General features: G+C 39.3%; 1 non-coding gene across 1 annotated transcript; it reads left to right on the top strand.

Moving 5' to 3' along the window:
- The first annotated feature begins 3,309 nt into the window (after positions 1 to 3,309).
- On the top strand, positions 3,310 to 3,371 carry LOC143654681 (U7 small nuclear RNA). The gene has a single exon (XR_013161877.1). It is a non-coding gene; the product is annotated as a U7 small nuclear RNA (small nuclear RNA).
- Positions 3,372 to 6,773: the final 3,402 nt, after the last annotated feature.

Genomic DNA, 6,773 nt, shown 5'->3' with positions numbered 1-6,773 from the left:
AGGTGACAGGGGCTTGGGGACTTGGCAGTGGTGGCAGATATTTCCTTTGCTTGGCAGGAGGTGGGGCCTGGAGTGCCTGTGCCCTTATTTTTACTGTCTAAATATTTTCTTTTCTTTTCTTTTTTAAAAATTTTATTTCAGAATAATAAAAAAAAGTCTCCATCGTGATATTATAGAGGTAGGACTGGTCACAGGCAACAGACGCCTACTCTAAAGAGCTAGGCTAAAAGTGATCTGTATTTAAGGAGTTCCGAGAGCAGATGTTTTACACTTTATAGATGTCATGTTCTCTTATCAGCTTAGATCTTTTCCCAATAAAGAAAGCTGAAAGGGCAGCCCATGGATTCGTTTCTTCAACAAATAACCAAATAACTTGCAAGGAAAAAGAGAGGGAGAGGGAAAAAAGGGAGAGAAACCATAGGTTAAAAGAGTCTTCTGAGCCATATCAGTCAAATGGACAATATTTGGATCTTGAATTAAATTATAAAAACATTTATAATCCAATTAGGGAAATACTGGTGGGATATTAAGGAATTATTATAAAATATGTTACTGGTAATGATATTGTGTTCCTGTCTTCTATTTTTAAGTCTGTATGTTTTAGAGACCCATGCTATTTAAATGTTTATGGATGAATGTTTTAATGTTGGGAATATGCTTTAAAGTCATCTGGGCAGTGAGGAATGCCGGGGAGTTTGAGCCGGCTTGTACTGGCTTGTGAGAGCTGATTGATAAATTTTCAGGAACTTTGTGAACTGAATATCAAACACAGTACTGTTGAAAATTAAATTATTTAAACCTACAAATTATTTTTAAAAAGTTAATTCACACTCAACACTTACCACTTCCTAGTTATTTTACTACATTGCCCATATCTATGCCTTTGAAATTATTCCATCTATTGGATCTACACGGTGGAAATGCTATATAAGAACACAGCCAGCTGATTTTTTTTGTGTGTGAAACCCAGAGTAGAGAACCAGCTGAGCCACACTGTGCCTGGATTTCTGATCTATAAAACTGTGAAATCATAAATGGGTGTTTTTTTAAGCTGCTAAATTTGTGGTAATTTGTTACAGCAGCCATAGAGAGCTGAGACAGCATCCAAAAGGTGCTTAAGGGAATCCTTGTTTTCATTGTTGTTTTTTTCCTTGGTAGCTCCAGTGTCTTCCCCCAACTGCCTAATCACTGGCTCTGTCAGGGGCTTGAGTTCTTGCCCAAACAGAACGTGGAGAATATTGCTGGCAGCTGTCCTGACCAGGTCACACAGAATGGGGATAGGTTGGAACCCCTCCCTCCATGCCCTGAGGATCCGTTCAGAGAAAACTGACTCCTCTTTCTCTGTATTGTCAATATAATCAATAGCCGGCCAGTCACAACAAAGAGAAATGACGGAGATTGGGATGGGTAACTGATGTAAATTTTGAACTCAGGGTTGGATTGAAGAAAAGAATTTAAACTCTTTTTCTTTTTCCCTTAATGATGCTAGATTTCAGTGTTTCGAGGGAAGCATCATTTTTATCTGGCCATCAAGATGGAGAGGCTGTATGATCAAATTGCAGATGAAATTGTTACACTACATTAAACTGTCAGGGGCTCAAAAGAGGTTTCCCTGTTGAGTGGAGCTCAGTTCCTGTCCAGATAAAGGTCACAGCTTGTACAGCTTGGAGGAAGAGTTAGGCTTCATGGCTCTGTTAAAATCTCTTTGGAGGCGCGGCTAAGTATCAGGCTGTATTTATTTCTTTTGACTCAGGGGTCCCAGTGAAACTATTATTGCAGAGTTTTCCTGGTCTCAGACAATTGCTGTTTCATTAAGTAACTTTGGAGATCTGGAGACCAAGGAGTAAGATGAGCTGTCAGGAATTTCATGCTGACAAAAAATGGAAAGCTCTTATTGTTTTCTTTATTTCTTACAGCTAAATTCCATTGCACATTTGTAACAACTCTCTGGACAGAGCATTTCCAGGTTTTATTTTGCTTCCTTGTTGTTAACTATCTGATCTTTGGCCCCAAGCCTACTTGTTCTTCACAAGTTAGTGCTTGTTATTCCTTGGGAGAGGCTCTGTAATTGTCACATGGATCTTTCTACGTGCTTCTTCTTCACTTATTTTATGTTTGTCATTGTTTTTAATGTACAAAGACACTTATCACCTTTCTCTTCGGTAGAAAGAAATTCTGCTTCATCTGTTAGCCTATTAATAAGAACGTCCCATTTTATTTGATGCGCTTATCTTTTCAAAGTACTTTGCATCTGTATCTTCATCCTACTTGATCCTTCTTTAATATGTCGAATTCCCAGAGGGGCTTACAGTGGGCTCAGACCCCATTTTAAAAGGAGAGCTGTCAATCTGGTTAACCTTCTCTAGGCTTCGATGCTTGTTTGTGTGCAAACTGGGTCCTCTCAGGTCATCTACCTCTCTTTAAAAATACAGGAGGGGTTCTTTTAGCTTGGGACTTGATACAAATCTAAAAGAGTTAGTTGAGATTGATTCTGGATGGGAACTGATATTAAAAATATGTAATAGTAAGAGCTGCAATCTAAATGGGAGTTAAGAACTCTTAGTCCCTTAAGAGCTAGATCAAGTTCAGTTCAAAACCACATTCCAAGTCTTCCTGAAAAGTTCATCCTCTCCCCAAGATTTTTCAAATTCTCAGGGACTGACTCATTATGGGTACATCGGGCTTTAGCTTTCATGAAATTCCTGTTCTCTTTAGGTCTAATGCTGGTCTTTTTCAATTGATTCAGATTTGGGATCAGATGGTTTCCTTACTTTACATGCGCAGATGTGTACACACCCACATGCTATCACGTAATACACAGTCCTCTCACCCAAGGCCTTTGCATGTTTAATTGCATACTAGATGTTTAGCTCTTAACGGGCCTCTGGAGTGCTTAGCATGTTACTCAGCCATCCTTTTTTTCTACTATCTTGCTTTCACCACTCTTTTCCCCCCATTTACTAATTTCTGATGCCGAGCAGTTTATTGATCATGTTTGTTGCTTTGTCTCCTCAGCTAACCTAAGTACTACTGGCATTCTGTGATGGATGATTCTTTGTTGTGGGGCTTCCCCACCGACTGCTTCCCATATCAAGTAAGAGAGGCTTGCCTCACAGGTGTTTTTGTGTTGTTGTTGTTTTAGCATGTTGACATGGTTTATTTAAAGTGAAAAAAAAAAAAAGCGATCTATCCCAGTTTTACAGTAATTTAAATAGATGAAGTACCCTTACCAAATAAACAACACCAGATGAGGTATCATTTGAACTCTATATACATCAAGATGCCAGCTTGTTATAAAAAATGTAATTTAAGTGTTGCAGCTCCTTTAGAATTTGTCTAGTAGGTTTTCTGGCTTTAGCGGGAAAACCCTAAAAAAAAAAAAAAAAGAAGGTAGTTTAGTTGTGAATGCTAGGTTATGCAAAAATTATTTTGTATTAATTTATTTAATTTTAATAAATTCCCCCAAATGTAATACTCAAAACATTGAAAGTCCTCAAGTTTCGATGGCAAAATGTTCTTATTTCCCCCATCTGTTGAGAAAAAGGTTTGATTTTCCCTATTGACACAAAAACTGAAGGCATGGCTGTTTTGAAAGATAAATATGAATCCGTAGGTGATTAGGTTTCTTTTACAAAATAGTCACAAGGCAGACTTTTTGTAGCGTATTCTGAAAATAATTAAATATAGTCACAGATATTGTTAAAAAGGATTTTGATGAAGAAATATGGCAGCTGTAAAGACAGAACCAATTGAGCTGTTTTCCTGCTAATGCCCATCTGTCTGTCTAATCCAGGTGGGATTTTCGAAGTGACCATGATCTCCAGGGGAAGCTGCACGGTGTGACGCTTCATAACTGCTTTGGGAGGAGCCTCCAAAGTGGTGCCCAGTGATCCCTACCTCATGCTCTTCACACCTTTGCATAGTCCTCTCATCTGTGGTCTCAGGGCTGGCCTGTGTGACCAGCAGCATGTGGCAGAAGTGATGGTGTGTTTCCTTCTGAGATGAGACCATGAGAAAGACTCCAGCTTTGGTCTTAGGCACTCTTGAAGGTTTGGAATTAGGGTGAGGCCTTGTGGACGCCTCTTTGAATTTTTTTTTTTAAACTTTTTTTTATTAATTAAAAAAATAAACAAAACATTTAGATATCATTCCATTCTACATATACAATCAGTAATTCTTAATATCATCACATAGTTGCGTATTCATCATTTCTTAGTACAATTGCATCGATTTAGAAAAAGAAATAAAAAGACAACAGAAAAAGAAATAAAATGATAATAGAGAAAAAAAAGACTATACATACCATACCCCTTACCCCTCGCTTTCATTTACCACTAGCATTTCAAACTAAATTTATTTTAACATTTGTTCCCCCTATTATTTATTTTTATTTCATATGTTCTACTCTTCTGTTGATATAGTAGCTAAAAGGAGCATCAGACATAAGGTTTTCATATTCACAGAGTCTCATTGTGAAAGCTATATCATTGTTCAATCATCATCAAGAAACATGGCTACTGGAACACAGCTCTACATTTTCAGGCAATTCCCTCCAGCCTCTCCACTACATCTTGAACAACAAGGTGATATCTACTTAATGCGTAAGAATAACCTCCAGGATAACCTCTCAACTCTGGAATCTCTCAGCCATTGACACTTTGTCTCATTTTACTCTTCCCCCTTTTGGTCGAGAAGGTTCTCTCAGTCTCTTGATGTTAATTCTCAGCTCATTCTAGGGTTTTTCTCAGTCCCTTGATGCTGAGTCTCAGCTCATTCCAGGATCTCTGTCCCACGTTGCAAGGAAGGTCCACAGCCCTAGAAGTCATGTCCCATGCAGAGAGAGGGAGGGTGGTGAGACTGCTCGTCGTGTTGGCTAGAGAGAGGGGCCACATCTGAGCAACAAAAGAGGCTCTCTTGGGGGTGACTCTTAGGCCTAAATTTTTAAGTAGACTTGACCTATCCTTTGTGGGCTTAAGTTTCATGTGAACAAACCCCAAGCCTGGGGGCTCAGCCTATAGCTTTGGTTGTCCACACTGCTTGTGAGGGTATCAAGAATTCAACTTGGGGAAGTTGAATTTCTCCCCACTCTCAGCATTCCCGGAAGGGGGCTTGCAAATACTCCTCTTTGAATTTTTGATATAGGTGCCCTGTAGGCCTCACCCTAGTCCCTGCCCTCCTCTGCTGTCTCTCTTGGATCTTTCACTCTGGGGGAAGCTAGTTGCCACGTTGTGAGCCACCCTATGAACAGGTCTATGTGCCTGGGAACTGAGGCCTCTGGCAAACAGCGAGTGAGAAAGAAAGGCCTGTAAACTTACAAGAGGATTCTTCAGCCCCAGTTGAGGCTTGAGATGATAGCAACCTTCGAATAAACCTGATCCTGAACACACAGCTAAGCTGCTTTCTTGACCCTTAAACACTGTGTGAGATAATGAAGTTTTGCTGTTCAAGTTGCTATGCTTCTGGGCAATTTGTTCTTAGCATTAGATAACTAATACAATATTGCTAATAAAAAGGGTGTGATGGCTAAATCCATATAGCATCATGGCTTAGGTTATGGTGTACAGTTGTTTGGTCAAGAAAGCACTGGCCTAATTGTTACTGTGAGGACATTTGGTGGATTTAAATCATCAATCAGTTGATTGCATCTATGACTGATTGCATCTACAATCAACTGAAGAGATTGCCTTCAACAATGAGAGGCATTTCATCCAATCATTTGAAGGCATTAAAGGGAGAGCTGGTGATTTCAGCAGTCAGAAGGAAGAATTTCTATCCTACTTCAGGCAACTAGCTTCTTCTGGGGAATTCATCATAACCTTCATCAGAGTTCCCAGCTTGTGGCCTGCTCTATGAGATTCAAACTTGCCCATCCCCACAGTTGTGTAAGCCAATTCCTATAATAGATCTCATAATATTTACATATGTCTCCCGTAATTTCTGTTTCCTTGGAGAAACCTAATACAAAGGGTTTTTTTCCCATTTACAGAAATGCTATATTTTGCAAACATTACCGTGGAATCTGTAGAAAATTCTGAGCAGTTGGCCATATGGATGACTCATTGCCCGAGTCAGACTTTATTGGACTTTTAGTAAAGTGAAAGAAAAAAAAAAGTTGTGTGATTAGTTGGGTACAGCGCTCAAGAAAATGGCAGAAGTCAACATAAAAACAGGGAAAGAAAGCTGTGGCCATATGGTGAGACCATAGTCAAAGAAGAGGAAGATCTCACCTGGACAGCAGCTGCTGAGGGTAGGAACTGAGTGGCCACTCACTTGGTGAGAGCCCCTTGTTTATCCTTTGGGATATTTCTTCTGAAAGCTCCTTAGATATTAGAAAGAATTGGAATTACTTCAGCTAACAAAGCAAGACAGACGTAAAAAGATCAGATCAAGTATCAAAATGTAGAGTTGGGGTAATATGGAGCCCATCCTAAATGATTAATTCTAGTGTTAAACATTTTCAATAAATTCTTTTTGGAGTTAGATGGAAGCCTTGAAGTGTGATTTCCCAACTGGATTGCCTTTGGGATCACATGGGGAATGTTTTAAAAGTACAAATTCACAGGCTCCATCAGATTTATTTTTAAAAAAGTTTCCCTGGTGATTGTAATGCACGAGTACATGAATTAACCTTTGAATACCATTCGGCATTTCCTGACTAGTGGTTCTCAGACTGGCTGCCCATTTGAGTCCCTGGAAAACTTACATTTTAGAATAGCTTCCCAGCCTCTACCTACAGAGATTCTGTTTTAATTGATATGCGATCCTGGCATTGA

This window comes from Tamandua tetradactyla, chromosome 13 (genome assembly GCF_023851605.1).
Source record: "Tamandua tetradactyla isolate mTamTet1 chromosome 13, mTamTet1.pri, whole genome shotgun sequence".
In the NCBI taxonomy this organism is placed as follows: domain Eukaryota; kingdom Metazoa; phylum Chordata; class Mammalia; order Pilosa; family Myrmecophagidae; genus Tamandua; species Tamandua tetradactyla.
Note: the sequence above shows the minus strand (reverse complement) of the source record. Positions and strands in the feature narration are given on the sequence as shown.